Source organism: Anomaloglossus baeobatrachus, chromosome 6 (genome assembly GCF_048569485.1).
Source record: "Anomaloglossus baeobatrachus isolate aAnoBae1 chromosome 6, aAnoBae1.hap1, whole genome shotgun sequence".
In the NCBI taxonomy this organism is placed as follows: domain Eukaryota; kingdom Metazoa; phylum Chordata; class Amphibia; order Anura; family Aromobatidae; genus Anomaloglossus; species Anomaloglossus baeobatrachus.
The window spans coordinates 416344883-416361282 of NC_134358.1; the positions used below are offsets into that span (position 1 = coordinate 416344883).

Consider the following 16400-nt stretch of genomic DNA (forward strand, 5'->3'; position numbering starts at 1 on the left):
TTGATCAGCTTAACAGCAATTACTTGCAAAGTCAATATTGGCTAAGAAAATGAACTTCAACCCCCAAAACACATTTCAACATCATTGCATTCCTGCCTTAAAAGGAGCAGCTAACATTGTTTTAGTGATTGTTCCATTAACACAGGTGTGGGTGTTGATGAGGACAGGGCTGGCGATCAATCAGTCATGATTAAGTAAGAATGACACCACTAAACACTTTAAAAGGAGGCTGGTGCTTGGTATCATTGTTTCTCTTCAGTTAACCATGGTTATCTCTAAAGAAACACGTGCAGCCATCATTGCTCTGCACAAAAATGGCCTAACAGGGAAGAGTATCGCAGCTACAAAGATTGCACCTCAGTCAACAATCTATCGCATCATCAAGAACTTCAAGGAGAGAGCTTCCATTGTTGCCAAAAAGGCTCCAGGGCGCCCAAGAAGGACCAGCAAACGCCAGGACCGTATCTTAAAACTGTTTCAGCTGCGGGATCGGACTAGCAGCAGTGCCGAGGTAGCTCAGCAATGGCAGCAGGCTGGTGTGAGTGCTTCTGCACGCACTGTGAGGCGGAGACTGCTTGAACAAGGCTTAGTTTTAAGGAGGGCAGCAAAGAAGCCACTTCTCTCCAGAAAAAACATCAGGGACCGACTGATATTCTGGAAAAGGTACAGGGAGTAGACTGCTGAGGACTGGGGTAAAGTCATTTTCTCAGATGAATCCCCTTTTCGATTGTTTGGGACATCTGGAAAACAGCTTATTAGGAGAAGAAGAGGTGAGCGCTACCACCAGTCTTGTCTCATGCCAACTGTTAAAGGGGTTATCCGGCTTCTTTGACATTTTTTTTTTTTATTTCCCTATTGGGCTACATTGGGGCAGGTAAGTAGATAGAGACCACTTACCTGCCCTGCTGTCATCCCCTCTCCCCCGGCTCAGAGCGGTCATGTGACCGCTCCTGCCGCGATTTTGCTGCTTCCGGTCATTTCATGTCAACATGGGCAGGGCCATGTTGACATGCAAATGTGGAAACAGCATGTCGCCTCCCTGCTGGGGGGTACAGTGCGTGAGTCCCCGCCCCCCTTCCCTGCACCCTCCCACACATTCCCCCGCACCTCTTTTACTCTCCAGTAACCTCCCCCTGCACTGCTGTGGGGTCCGTGACCTGGGGGCGGGGCCTGGCGGCAGCTGCCGTGGTGTCACCGCCAGCACCGGGCCCCCTGCTCAGGATCACACATTCAAATGTACCGGCATCGCAGATCACAGATGCCGGTACATTTGAAAGTGCTGATGAGAAGCAGCGCAGCGCTGCTTCTCATCACTGCCCCGCTGTCTGTGCTCTCTTCAGCACAGCGGTGACGTCACTACTGTGCTGATATGTCCAGAGCACAGACAGCGCGTGAACGTGCAGGAGCGGCGGGGACCGAGGAAGGGTGAGTATGTACTCCCTACATGTGTTCCCTATGGGGAAGGGGGGGTGGTGCAGAGCCATATGTGTGCGTGTGCAGAGCCATATGTGTGCGTGTGCAGAGCCATATGTGTGCGTGTGCAGAGCCATATGTGTGCGTGTGCAGAGCCATGTGTGTGCGTGTGCGGTGCAGAGCCATGTGTGTGCGTGTGCGGTGCAGAGCCATATGTGTGCGGTGCAGAGCCATATGTGTGCGTGTGCGGTGCAGAGCCATATGTGTGCGTGTGCGGTGCAGAGCCATATGTGTGCGGTGCAGAGCCATATGTGTGCGTGTGCGGTGCAGAGCCATATGTGTGCGTGTGCGGTGCAGAGCCATATCTGTGCGTGTGCGGTGCAGAGCCATATGTGTGCGTGTGCGTGTGCAGAGCCATATGTGTGCGGTACAGAGCCATATGTGTGCGTGTGCGGTACAGAGCCATATGTGTGCGTGTGCGGTGCAGAGCCATATGTGTGCGTGTGCGGTGCAGAGCCATATGTGTGCGGTACAGAGCCATATGTGTGCGTGTGCGGTGCAGAGCCATATGTGTGCGTGTGCGGTGCAGAGCCATATGTGTGCGTGTGCGGTGCAGAGCCATATGTGTGCGTGTGCAGAGCCATGTGTGTGCGTGTGCGGTGCAGAGCCATATGTGTGCGTTACAGAGCCATATGTGTGCGTGTGCGGTGCAGAGCCATATGTGTGCGTGTGCAGAGCCATGTGTGTGCGTGTGCGGTGCAGAGCCATATGTGTGCGTTACAGAGCCATATGTGTGCGGTGCAGAGCCATATGTGTGCGTGTGCAGAGCCATATGTGTGCGTGTGCAGAGCCATATGTGTGCGTGTGCGGTGCAGAGCCATATGTGTGCGTGTGCGGTGCAGAGCCCGATGTGGGGCTGTTATTTGCAATGCTGTAGTGATACCAGGTCAGGTGCTGGGGAAGAATACTGACAGGGAATGTGTGTGCAGGGGGCGGGCAGAGGGCGAGGCTGGACACTGGGGCTGGGTGGTGACAGCTCTGACTGAGGTTCAGCACAGGAAGTGGTCAGTTTGCTGGATCAGAATGTAAACAAGAAGCTGCAGAGAATAAAGGGATAATTCAAGAGGAACAAAAGTTAGAAAACAAAAAATAACAATGTAGGGGTGATTTATATGACAATACAGCACAGATTAGCTTAACAAAAATTTTTGAGTTTATGTCGGACAACTCCTTTAAGCATCCTGAAACGATTCATGTGTGGGGTTGCTTCTCAGCCAAGGGAATCGGCTCACTCACAGTCTTGCCTAAAAACACAGCCATGAATAAAGAATGGTACCAGAATGTCCTCCTCCAAGAGCAACTTCTCCCAACTGTCCAAGAGCAGTTTGGCGCCCAACAATGCCTTTTCCAGCATGATGGAGCACCTTGCCATAAAGCAAAGGTGATCACTAAATGGCTCATGGAACAAAACATAGAGATTTTGGGTCCATGGCCAGGAAACTCCCCAGATCTTAATCCCATTGAGAACTTGTGGGCAATCATCAAGAGACGGGTGGACAAACAAAAACCAACAAATTCTGGCAAAAAGCAAGCATTGCTTATGCAAGAATGGACAGCTATCAGTCAGGATTTGATCCAGAAGTTGATTGAGAGCATGCCAGGGAGAATTGCAGAGGTCCTGAAGAAGAAGGGTCAACACTGCAAATACTGACTTGCTGCATTAACTCATTCTGTCTAAATATTGGTACTCATTATATGATTGTAATTATATTTCTGTATGTGATGTAAACATCAGACAAACACAATTAAAAACCAGAGGGCAACAGATCATGTGAAAAAATAATTTTGGTATCATTCTCAAAACTTTTGGCCATGACTGTAGACAGAATGGAGAAAGCATGCAGAGTGTACGAAAGAAGTGACATGTTGCTTTTTAGAACGCAGTGATTTGGCAGCATGCAAATTGTTGCGTTCTAAAACGCCACGTGGGCATGGATTATGCACAATCTTCATAGATTGTGCTGGGGACGCAGGACGCATGCAGTCACGCTGTGGTGCAGAACGCAGCGTAACTGCATGAAAATAAGCACACGTGGCCACAGAGCCTAATACTGTATATGAATGTAGGCTTATACTGTGTTTAGGTGGGTGGCAGCATACCTAATTCTGGTCAATATTAAGTGATTTTTTTTATACTAATGTAAATTGTAATTAATATTGGGCAGAATTTCAGCCTATTGGTTCGGGCCTTCGCACCAGTCACGGTCTCTCATGTGGCCCCTGGGGAAGATAATTGTGCACCCTGCCCTAGAGGAATAGTTGATACATAGTGTAATAGAGGTTGGTGTGTAGTAACTGTATACAATGTAGCGGAATTATAATATTAAACTAATGTAACAAGTGACTGTGTCTGTACAACAAATCTGACATCCAGATAGATGCATTTACACTGTATATAACGTAGCAGAGCCCCCAGCCCTCTCCATCCTCTGCCCACGCTGTCCCCTGCAGCACACATTGTATATAACGTAGCAGAGCCCCCAGCCCTCTCCATCCTCTGCCCTCGCTGTCCCCCTGCAGCACACATTGTATATAACGTAGCAGAGCCCCCAGCCCTCTCCATCCTCTGCCCTCGCTGTCCCCCTGTAGCACACATTGTATATAACGTAGCAGAGCCCCCAGCCCTCTCCATCCTCTGCCCTCGCTGTCCCCTGCAGCACACATTCTATATAACGTAGCAGAGCCCCCAGCCCTCTCCATCCTCTGCCCTCGCTGTCCCCTGCAGCACACATTGTATATAACGTAGCAGAGCCCCCAGCCCTCTCCATCCTCTGCCCTCGCTGTCCCCCTGCAGCACACATTGTATATAACGTAGCAGAGCCCCCAGCCCTCTCCATCCTCTGCCCTCGCTGTCCCCCTGCAGCACACATTGTATATAACGTAGCAGAGCCCCCAGCCCTCTCCATCCTCTGCCATCGCTGTCCCCTGCAGCACACATTGTATATAACGTAGCAGAGCCCCCAGCCCTCTCCATCCTCTGCCCTCGCTGTCCCCTGCAGCACACATTGTATATAACGTAGCAGAGCCCCCAGCCCTCTCCATCCTCTGCCCTCGCTGTCCCCCTGCAGCACACATTGTATATAACGTAGCAGAGCCCCCAGCCCTCTCCATCCTCTGCCCTCGCTGTCCCCCTGCAGCACACATTGTATATAACGTAGCAGAGCCCCCAGCCCTCTCCATCCTCTGCCCTCGCTGTCCCCCTGCACCACACATTGTATATAACGTAGCAGAGCCCCCAGCCCTCTCCATCCTCTGCCCTCGTTGTCCCCCTGCAGCACACATTGTATATAACGTAGCAGAGCCCCCAGCCCTCTCCATCCTCTGCCCTCGCTGTCCCCCTGCAGCACACATTGTATATAACGTAGCAGAGCCCCCAGCCCTCTCCATCCTCTGCCCTCGCTGTCCCCCTGCAGCACACATTGTATATAACGGAGCAGAGCGCCCAGCCCTCTCCATCCTCTGCCCTCGCTGTCCCCTGCAGCACACATTGTATATAACGTAGCAGAGCCCCCAGCCCTCTCCATCCTCTGCCCTCGCTGTCCCCCTGCAGCACACATTGTATATAACGTAGCAGAGCCCCCAGCCCTCTCCATCTTCTGCCCTCGCTGTCCCCCTGCACCACACATTGTATATAACGTAGCAGAGCCCCCAGCCCTCTCCATCCTCTGCCCTCGCTGTCCCCCTGCAGCACACATTGTATATAACGTAGCAGAGCCCCCAGCCCTCTCCATCCTCTGCCCTCGCTGTCCCCCTGCAGCACACATTGTATATAACGTAGCAGAGCCCCCAGCCCTCTCCATCCTCTGCCCTCGCTGTCCCCCTGCAGCACACATTGTATATAACGTAGCAGAGCCCCCAGCCCTCTCCATCCTCTGCCCTCGCTGTCCCCCTGCAGCACACATTGTATATAACGTAGCAGAGCCCCCAGCCCTCTCCATCCTCTGCCCTCGCTGTCCCCCTGCAGCACACATTGTATATAACGTAGCAGAGCCCCCAGCCCTCTCCATCCTCTGCCCTCGCTGTCCCCCTGCAGCACACATTGTATATAACGTAGCAGAGCCCCCAGCCCTCTCCATCCTCTGCCCTCGCTGTCCCCCTGCAGCACACATTGTATATAACGTAGCAGAGCCCCCAGCCCTCTCCATCCTCTGCCCTCGCTGTCCCCCTGCAGCACACATTGTATATAACGTAGCAGAGCCCCCAGCCCTCTCCATCCTCTGCCCTCGCTGTCCCCCTGCAGCACACATTGTATATAACGTAGCAGAGCCCCCAGCCCTCTCCATCCTCTGCCCTCGCTGTCCCCCTGCAGCACACATTGTATATAACGTAGCAGAGCCCCCAGCCCTCTCCATCCTCTGCCCTCGCTGTCCCCCTGCAGCACACATTGTATATAACGTAGCAGAGCCCCCAGCCCTCTCCATCCTCTGCCCTCGCTATCCCCCTGCAGCACACATTGTATATAACGTAGCAGAGCCCCCAATCCTCTCCATCCTCTGCCCTCGCTGTCCCCCTGCAGCACACATTGTATATAACGTAGCAGAGCCCCCAGCCCTCTCCATCCTCTGCCCTCGCTGTCCCCTGCAGCACACATTGTATATAACGTAGCAGAGCCCCCAGTCCTCTCCGTCCTCTGCCCTCACTGTCCCCCTGCAGCACACATTGTATATAACGTAGCAGAGCCCCCAGTCCTCTCCGTCCTCTGCCCTCACTGTCCCCCTGCAGCACACATTGTATATAACGTAGCAGAGCCCCCAGTCCTCTCCATCCTCTGCCCTCGCTGTCCCCCTGCAGCACACATTGTATATAACGTAGCAGAGCCCCCAGCCCTCTCCATCCTCTGCCCTCGCTGTCCCCCTGCAGCACACATTGTATATAACGTAGCAGAGCCCCCAGCCCTCTCCATCCTCTGCCCTCGCTGTCCCCTGCAGCACACATTGTATATAACGTAGCAGAGCCCCCAGCCCTCTCCATCCTCTGCCCTCGCTGTCCCCCTGCAGCACACATTGTATATAACGTAGCAGAGCCCCCAGCCCTCTCCATCCTCTGCCCTCGCTGTCCCCCTGCAGCACACATTGTATATAACGTAGCAGAGCCCCCAGCCCTCTCCATCCTCTGCCCTCGCTGTCCCCTGCAGCACACATTGTATATAACGTAGCAGAGCCCCCAGCCCTCTCCATCCTCTGCCCTCGCTGTCCCCCTGCAGCACACATTGTATATAACGTAGCAGAGCTCCCAGCCCTCTCCATCCTCTGCCCTCGCTGTCCCCTGCAGCACACATTGTATATAACGTAGCAGAGCCCCCAGCCCTCTCCATCCTCTGCCCTCGCTGTCCCCCTGCAGCACACACTGTATATAACGTAGCAGAGCCCCCAGCCCTCTCCATCCTCTGCCCTCGCTGTCCCCCTGCAGCACACATTGTATATAACGTAGCAGAGCCCCCAGCCCTCTCCATCCTCTGCAGCACACATTGTATATAACGTAGCAGAGCCCCCAGCCCTCTCCATCCTCTGCCCTCGCTGTCCCCCTGCAGCACACATTGTATATAACGTAGCAGAGCCCCCAGCCCTCTCCATCCTCTGCCCTCGCTGTCCCCTGCAGCACACATTGTATATAACGTAGCAGAGCCCCCAGCCCTCTCCATCCTCTGCCCTCGCTGTCCCCTGCAGCACACATTGTATATAACGTAGCAGAGCCCCCAGCCCTCTCCATCCTCTGCCCTCGCTGTCCCCTGCAGCACACATTGTATATAACGTAGCAGAGCCCCCAGCCCTCTCCATCCTCTGCCCTCGCTGTCCCCCTGCAGCACACACTGTATATAACGTAGCAGAGCCCCCAGCCCTCTCCATCCTCTGCCCTCGCTGTCCCCCTGCAGCACACATTGTATATAACGTAGCAGAGCCCCCAGCCCTCTCCATCCTCTGCCCTCGCTGTCCCCTGCAGCACACATTGTATATAACGTAGCAGAGCCCCCAGCCCTCTCCATCCTCTGCCCTCGCTGTCCCCCTGCAGCACACATTGTATATAACGTAGCAGAACCCCCAGCCCTCTCCATCCTCTGCCCTCGCTGTCCCCCTGCAGCACACATTGTATATAACGTAGCAGAGCCCCCAGCCCTCTCCATCCTCTGCCCTCGCTGTCCCCTGCAGCACACATTGTATATAACGTAGCAGAGCCCCCAGCCCTCTCCATCCTCTGCCCTCGCTGTCCCCCTGCAGCACACATTGTATATAACGTAGCAGAGCCCCCAGCCCTCTCCATCCTCTGCCCTCGCTGTCCCCTGCAGCACACATTGTATATAACGTAGCAGAGCCCCCAGCCCTCTCCATCCTCTGCCCTCGCTGTCCCCTGCAGCACACATTGTATATAACGTAGCAGAGCCCCCAGCCCTCTCCATCCTCTGCCCTCGCTGTCCCCTGCAGCACACATTGTATATAACGTAGCAGAGCCCCCAGCCCTCTCCATCCTCTGCCCTCGCTGTCCCCTGCAGCACACATTGTATATAACGTAGCAGAGCCCCCAGCCCTCTCCATCCTCTGCCCTCGCTGTCCCCCTGCAGCACACATTGTATATAACGTAGCAGAGCCCCCAGCCCTCTCCATCCTCTGCCCTCGCTGTCCCCCTGCAGCACACATTGTATATAACGTAGCAGAGCCCCCAGCCCTCTCCATCCTCTGCCCTCGCTGTCCCCCTGCAGCACACATTGTATATAACGTAACAGAGCCCCCAGCCCTCTCCATCCTCTGCCCTCGCTGTCCCCCTGCAGCACACATTGTATATAACGTAGCAGAGCCCCCAGCCCTCTCCATCCTCTGCCCTCGCTGTCCCCTGCAGCACACATTGTATATAACGTAGCAGAGCCCCCAGCCCTCTCCGTCCTCTGCCCTCGCTGTCCCCTGCAGCACACATTGTATATAACGTAGCAGAGCCCCCAGCCCTCTCCGTCCTCTGCCCTCGCTGTCCCCTGCAGCACACATTGTATATAACGTAGCAGAGCCCCCAGCCCTCTCCATCCTCTGCCCTCGCTGTCCCCTTGCAGCACACATTGTATATAACGTAGCAGAGCCCCCAGCCCTCTCCATCCTCTGCCCTCGCTGTCCCCTGCAGCACACATTGCATATAACGTAGCAGAGCCCCCAGCCCTCTCCATCCTCTGCCCTCGCTGTCCCCCTGCAGCACACATTGTATATAACGTAGCAGAGCCCCCAGCCGTCTCCATCCTCTGCCCTCGCTGTCCCCCTGCAGCACACATTGTATATAACGTAGCAGAGCCCCCAGCCCTCTCCATCCTCTGCCCTCGCTGTCCCCCTGCAGCACACATTGTATATAACGTAGCAGAGCCCCCAGCCCTCTCCATCCTCTGCCCTCGCTGTCCCCTGCAGCACACATTGTATATAACGTAGCAGAGCCCCCAGCCCTCTCCATCCTCTGCCCTCGCTGTCCCCCTGCAGCACACATTGTATATAACGTAGCAGAGCCCCCAGCCCTCTCCATCCTCTGCCCTCGCTGTCCCCCTGCAGCACACATTGTATATAACGTAGCAGAGCCCCCAATCCTCTCCATCCTCTGCCCTCGCTGTCCCCCTGCAGCACACATTGTATATAACGTAGCAGAGCCCCCAGCCCTCTCCATCCTCTGCCCTCGCTGTCCCCTGCAGCACACATGGTATATAACGTAGCAGAGCCCCCAGCCCTCTCCATCCTCTGCCCTCGCTGTCCCCCTGCAGCACACATTGTATATAACGTAGCAGAGCCCCCAGCCCTCTCCATCCTCTGCCCTCGCTGTCCCCTGCAGCACACATTGTACATAACGTAGCAGAGCGCCCAGCCCTCTCCATCCTCTGCCCTCGCTGTCCCCCTGCAGCACACATTGTATATAACGTAGCAGAGCGCCCAGCCCTCTCCATCCTCTGCCCTCGCTGTCCCCCTGCAGCACTCATTGTATATAACGTAGCAGAGCCCCCAGCCCTCTCCATCCTCTGCCCTCGCTGTCCCCTGCAGCACACATTGTATATAACGTAGCAGAGCCCCCAGCGCTCTCCATCCTCTGCCCTCGCTGTCCCTTGCAGCACACATTGTACATAACGTAGCAGAGCGCCCAGCCCTCTCCATCCTCTGCCCTCGCTGTCCCCCTGCAGCACACATTGTATATAACGTAGCAGAGCGCCCAGTCCTCTCCATCCTCTGCCCTCGCTGTCCCCTGCAGCACACATTGTATATAACGTAGCAGAGCCCCCAGCCCTCTCCATCCTCTGCCCTCACTGTCCCCCTGCGGCACACATTGTATATAACGTAGCAGAGCGCCCAGTCCTCTCCATCCTCTGCCCTCGCTGTCCCCTGCAGCACACATTGTATATAACGTAGCAGAGCCCCCAGCCCTCTCCATCCTCTGCCCTCACTGTCCCCCTGCAGCACACATTGTATATAACGTAGCAGAGCCCCCAGCCCTCTCCATCCTCTGCCCTCGCTGTCCCCCTGCAGCACACATTGTATATAACGTAGCAGAGCCCCCAGCCCTCTCCATCCTCTGCCCTCGCTGTCCCCTGCAGCACACATTGTATATAACGTAGCAGAGCCCCCAGCCCTCTCCATCCTCTGCCCTCGCTGTCCCCCTGCAGCACACATTGTATATAACGTAGCAGAGCCCCCAGCCCTCTCCATCCTCTGCCCTCGCTGTCCCCTGCAGCACACATTGTATATAACGTAGCAGAGCCCCCAGCCCTCTCCATCCTCTGCCCACGCTGTCCCCTGCAGCACACATTGTATATAACGTAGCAGAGCCCCCAGCCCTCTCCATCCTCTGCCCTCGCTGTCCCCTGCAGCACACACTGTATATAACGTAGCAGAGCCCCCAGCCCTCTCCATCCTCTGCCCTCGCTGTCCCCTGCAGCACACATTGTATATAACGTAGCAGAGCCCCCAGCCCTCTCCATCCTCTGCCCTCGCTGTCCCCTGCAGCACACATTGTATATAAAGTAGCAGAGCCCCCAGCCCTCTCCATCCTCTGCCCTCGCTGTCCCCTGCAGCACACATTGTATATAACGTAGCAGAGCCCCCAGCCCTCTCCATCCTCTGCCCTCGCTGTCCCCCTGCAGCACACATTGTATATAACGTAGCAGAGCCCCCAGCCCTCTCCATCCTCTGCCCTCGCTGTCCCCTGCAGCACACATTGTATATAACGTAGCAGAGCCCCCAGCCCTCTCCATCCTCTGCCCTCGCTGTCCCCTGCAGCACACATTGTATATAACGTAGCAGAGCCCCCAGCCCTCTCCATCCTCTGCCCTCGCTGTCCCCCTGCAGCACACATTGTATATAACGTAGCAGAGCCCCCAGCCCTCTCCATCCTCTGCCCTCGCTGTCCCCTGCAGCACACATTGTATATAACGTAGCAGAGCCCCCAGCCCTCTCCATCCTCTGCCCTCGCTGTCCCCTGCAGCACACATTGTATATAACGTAGCAGAGCCCCCAGCCCTCTCCATCCTCTGCCCTCGCTGTCCCCTGCAGCACACATTGTATATAACGTAGCAGAGCCCCCAGCCCTCTCCATCCTCTGCCCTCGCTGTCCACTGCAGCACTGTTCCTGTATATGCTCTCACACAGCAGCCATCAGCCGCGCTCACTCACCACTCAGCTCACAGTAATGCTGCATTTATTTAGTACACACAATGGTATGTGCAGTGCCATGTACCTGCAGCCGGCAGAACATGTGCGGCTCCACTCTGCTTCCACCAGCCCGTCACATTGCACGGACTTCCTGGTACCGTAATACATCCACATTTTCTGTAAGACCGTATAACTGGTAATAAAAGCGCACTCTTCACAACTCTGCAGCATAAGACTAGAAATGCAGTTGATATTATTATTATTATTATTATTATTATTATTATTATTATTATTATTATTATTATTATATTATGTTACTTTATGTTACAATGTGTGTGTTACTACAATGAAAATAAAATGCAGATGATTTTTACATTTGCTCATGTGAACCTGGCCTTACAACATCTGGAGGGTTCAGAGCAGCACCAATCTTATATTGATGACATATTCCAAATAGGCCATCAATATAATTATAACCCCTTTACAGGACACCTGTTGTTCAAAAGTCTAGGAGCTGTTCTACAGTAAATGACAGCGGTCACAACGCATTTAATGGAAATGCACATTGCAGCTGTGGTCACCACATGTACAGGAAATGGCTGGTGCAGGGGTCGCATCCCACTGATCGGATACTGTGGACCCATCACCATGTTGCAGCCCAACAGCGCCTTTTACAGTTATTTTGACCCTATCCAAAACATTAGAGATTAAAGCTATACGGCTAAGACCGCACTTTGCGTTTTCACCTGCGTTTTAGCTGCTTTTTAGGTCTGTTTTGAGAAACACCTTTTTCATGCCAAAAGGCATGCGTTTTGATTTCACAGCAAAGTCTATGGGAAATGTGGATTTCCTGTCCGCACTTTGCGTTTCTAAACGCTGCGTTTAATTTGCATATTTTGTGGCATAAACCATGCGTGCAAAGAAGCAGCATGTCAATTGTTTTTGCCATTTTGGGTGCGTTTTGGTAACATTGAAGTCAATGAGAAATGGCAAAAAACAAGATTCCTTCAAATTCCTGCGTTTTACCTGCTTTTTCAGTGCAGAAAACATGCGTTTTAGACATCAAAATAATGATTTGATATGTCCCTATACACACACACATAGACCGACAATTAAATTTAAGAAAAATATGCATTTATTGCTATTTTAGCAATAAAATGTATATTACCACTATAATTTAATGAAATATATCTATTTTCATTATTTTTCCCATTAATATAGATATGATCCTTTTTTTTTCTCTTTTTTCATTATGTTTGACTGTTTAAACCTTATTAAGCAGTGTCTTGATGTTCAAAATGCATCTGTCTAAACGCAGGTGAAAACGCATGTAAAAAGCTGAAAACGCATCAAAAAAGCGGTAAATACGCATGCGTTTTCAGCGCTAAAGTTCTGAAAAAGGCAACTTTGGTCAAATCAATTAAGCCCAAAACGTGCGTTTAGAACTGCAATTAGGTGAACGCAAAGTGCGGTCTAAGCCTAATTCAGGAATGTGAGTGTGGGTGTGATGCCTGCAGTGTCTCCTCCCATCAACCAGAGGAGGGGTCTCTGATCAGTCTGGGAAAAAGACTGAGTGGAAAAAAGTAAAAGAGAGCAGAGAGCAGGGCAAAGCCACAGTGTTCAGACGCGCGGTGACTGGCTCTCATTTCACTGGGCTGATGTGCTAGGATTGATAGAGACTGTCTGCTAAATTCGTTGATGTGTAAACCCCTCATCGGGACAGCCAAGATTGCTCCTGGATGGAGACCTGTATCCAAAAGGACATCCCCGGATGTTGCCAGCCCATAACCCCACTGCTTATCTTGTTGTTGAGGTGACTTTGCATGACTGACTGTTGGTCGTTAAAGAACCCTTTACTCGTTTAGGAATTTCCAGAACGTCCGTGGATCTAATACCCCTGGACTGGTCATGTGGTACCGTAAGTCCTGACCTCGGGTCACATTCACATGCGTTCTTTTAGCAGGAAGTGTATACACATGCCATAGTTTTGGTGCCAAACCGGTTTCAACAGGCTGCAGCCATTTATATAGGCCTGAATTTGATTGAATGCAAAGATTGCAGTTATACTAAGCATTTGACACCCAGGTAGCCTGTTACTGTGTATGTGTATGAAGGGGAAAGTAATATAGTTAATTTTGTTAGTCATTGTCCTGTTTCAGCGACAGACCCTGCTGCACGCTCAGTGATTTTCACTTCTTACTTTGATCAGAGGTTTTGTCCAAGTATTGTTTGGGTTTTCTATTAGGTAAATTGTTTCGGTAGTCTCCTGATATATTGGATAGTTTTGCTGGGGCAGCACAATGCTCTTGGTCTCTCCTGGCTGGGTGTATGTATATTTTCTTGTGCTAAGCCCTTTGTGATATTTTGCATTACTTGAACCCAAGTTGTTTATAAAGAAAAAGACTTTATCCCCATCATTGTCTAGCCTATTGCCTAGTCTGCGACCCACTGGATTCTGATAGTAACCCCCCAGTTCGAAAGGAATGCCAAAAAGTTTCCAGACGTTTTCCAGAAATCTGAAGACAACACCGAGTACTTAAAGTGCACGCAATCACCAGGATTTTCTTATATAACCTAAAGCCAGTGCTATACTGGCACTATCAGGCTGATTCTATACATACATTTAGTGGTCAGCTCGGATGTGTATGTAGCACCCCTGAGCCACTCAGGGCACTACTAGGTACTGCATCCCCACAAGGATGCAGGGCCTAGCCTCTGGGACCTGGAACACCAGTGCCGTTAACACCTACACACAACTAAAATCCTAGTTCCCACACCACACTAGGGGGCACTGCTAGTCAATTAAGGGGAGGGCCACCCAGTGGGCAGAGCCTGACCAGGGAACGAAACAGCCTGGTGGGTGTGGATTGGGAGCAGTATGTGAGAATGTAGTGAGGAGAGAAGACGTACCTCTAGCTGGGTCTGTGTAACAGTGACCCGGGGGCACGAGAGTTAGGTTGCCAGCATAGGGGCACCTAAGGACCTCTGGACCAGAGTCAAGACCCCAGGGACGGTTCGAGGGAGCTCCACTGGAACCTGGGTATACATGGGGCACAGGGCCCTAGGTCAGGCGACAGTTTCACACGGCCTGGCAAATACTGCACAGTGAGGGTCATCCACAGGCCTCACTGACCTACAGACCCAGGGGCATCAGCAGTAAAGCAAGGATCGGGGTTCGGGCACATACAGTACAGACCAAAAGTTTGGACACACTTTCTCATCTCTAGCACAACTATTAAGAGGAGACTTTGTGCAGCAGGCCTTCATGATAAAGTAGCTGCTAGGAAACCACTGTTAAGGACAGACAACAAGCAGAAGAGACTTGTTTAGGATAAAGAACACAAGGAATGGACATTAGACCAGTGGAAATCTGTGCTTTGGTCTGATGAGTCCAAATTTGCGATCTTTGGATCCAACCACCGTATCTTTGTAGAAAAGGTGAACGGATGGACTCTACATGCTGGTTCCCACCGTGAAGCATGGAGGAGGAGGTGTGATGGTGTGGGGGTGCTTTGCTGGTGACACTGTTGGGGATTTATTCAAAATTGAAGGCATACAGAACCAGCATGGTTACCACAGCATCTTGCAGCGGCGTGCTATTCCATCCGGTTTGCGTTTAGTTGGACCATCATTTATTTTTCAACAGGACAATGACCCCAAACACACCTCCAGGCTGTGTAAGGGCTATTTGACTAAGAAGGAGAGTGATGGGGTGCTACGCCAGATGACCTGGTCTCCACAGTTACTAGACCTGAACCCAATCGAGATGATTTGGGGTGAGCTGGACCGCAGAGTGAAGGCAAAAGGGCCAACAAGTGCTAAGCATCTCTGGGAATTCCTTCAATACTGTTGGAAAACTATTTCCGGTGACTACCTCTTGAAGCTCATCAAGAGAATGCCAAGAGTGTGCAAAGTAGTAATGAAAGCAAAAGGCGACTACTCTGAAGAACCTAGAATATAACACATATTTTCAGTTGTTTCACACTTTTTTAAGTATTTCATTCCACATGTTTTAACTCATAGTTTTGATGCCTTCAATGTGAATCTACAATTTTTAGAGTCACGAAAATAAAGAAAACTCTTTGAATGAGGAGGTTTGTCCAAACTTTTGGTCTGTACTGTACCTCTCCATAGGGACCACACTTCCAGCCGAACGGACAAACTGCTGTATCACAGCTGGGAAACACTCACATTTTCAAGCTTCGGGGTCTCAACTACACTGAGAGTGCTGAGGACAGAGCAACCGAGTCATTAATCTGGCACTGGAAATACAGGGACCTGAACCAGCCTTCCAAGGGTTAAAAGTGAGTAAGGACTGTTCATTATAACCCAGGTGTGGTCTCCGTCATTGTAGAATGCAAAGCTCCCATCTCACATGTTCCCTGGCTCAGCCCTGCCTGCGGAGGGCCTACCACCATAGCTGGCATCACCATCAACCCAGGGGTAATTCCACTAAGCAGCAGCGGTTCCATTCTATTGACCGCACTGCAGGTGGCGTCACATGAACATTAACTATTATCTCCCATGTAAATAACCCGTTTTCAAAAAGCAGCCAGGGCACGGGACCGGGCAATGGCCACCACAGTGACATCCCCAATTGTATATACTGCCCTGGACTGAGTACCCCATTCCCTGGTCGACACATATAGGTTTTGAAACACGAGCAAGTAAAGTTTGTAAAATCAGCAGCTTGTTGAGTGACAGCAGCTGATAGCTGGGGTGGGTATTCATAGTTATCCCCTCCCCCTGTTACTTATGCTAATTCTATTATACAATTGTTTTTTTTGTGACTAAAAGGTCCTGTGCTGATGTCATATCCATGTGACCAGAAGGGGTGTGGCCTCAGCCAACAGAAAAATGTTGCTTCCTGGTATAAGCTATGTTGGCTGAGGCCCCGCCCCTTTTGGTCACATGTGTATGACATCAGCACAGGTCCTTTTAGTCACAAAGTAAAACAATTGTATAATAGAATTATAATAAGTAACAGGGGGAGGGAATCACTGAATACCCACCCCAGCTATCAGCTGCTGTCACTCAACAAGCTGCTAATTTTACAAACTTTACAGGCGACTAAATCAAAATATCATCAAGATATAACACCACAAATATTTCAACCAGATGATGAAAAATGTCATTGATGAAAGTCAGACCCAGGGCCGGTTTCAGGCAAAGTGGGGTCCTCAGAAAAATTTAAAGTAGGGCTCTAAATGCTCACATATTGCCTCATCACACTAAACCATTTAGGTTGCATTTACTGAGTTCCGACTGGTAAAAAGGCGCGATTGACAATATTTTGTCCATCTGTGCTTGTTTGTGGCCTCTTTATGT

General features: G+C 51.7%; 1 protein-coding gene across 2 annotated transcripts in view; it reads right to left on the reverse strand.

The window, feature by feature from the left end:
* TPK1 (thiamin pyrophosphokinase 1) overlaps positions 1–16400 on the reverse strand; it is a 754585-nt gene that overhangs the window by 692779 nt on the left and 45406 nt on the right. Inside the window, exon 1 of one of the 2 annotated variants that reach the window (XM_075316611.1) lies at positions 11158–11231. The exons of the other annotated variant lie outside the window; for it this stretch is intronic. The gene's annotated coding sequence lies outside the window, so the exon portion shown is untranslated. Of the gene's footprint in view, positions 1–11157; positions 11232–16400 lie in introns of those variants that run through there. 2 annotated transcript variants of the gene reach the window in all.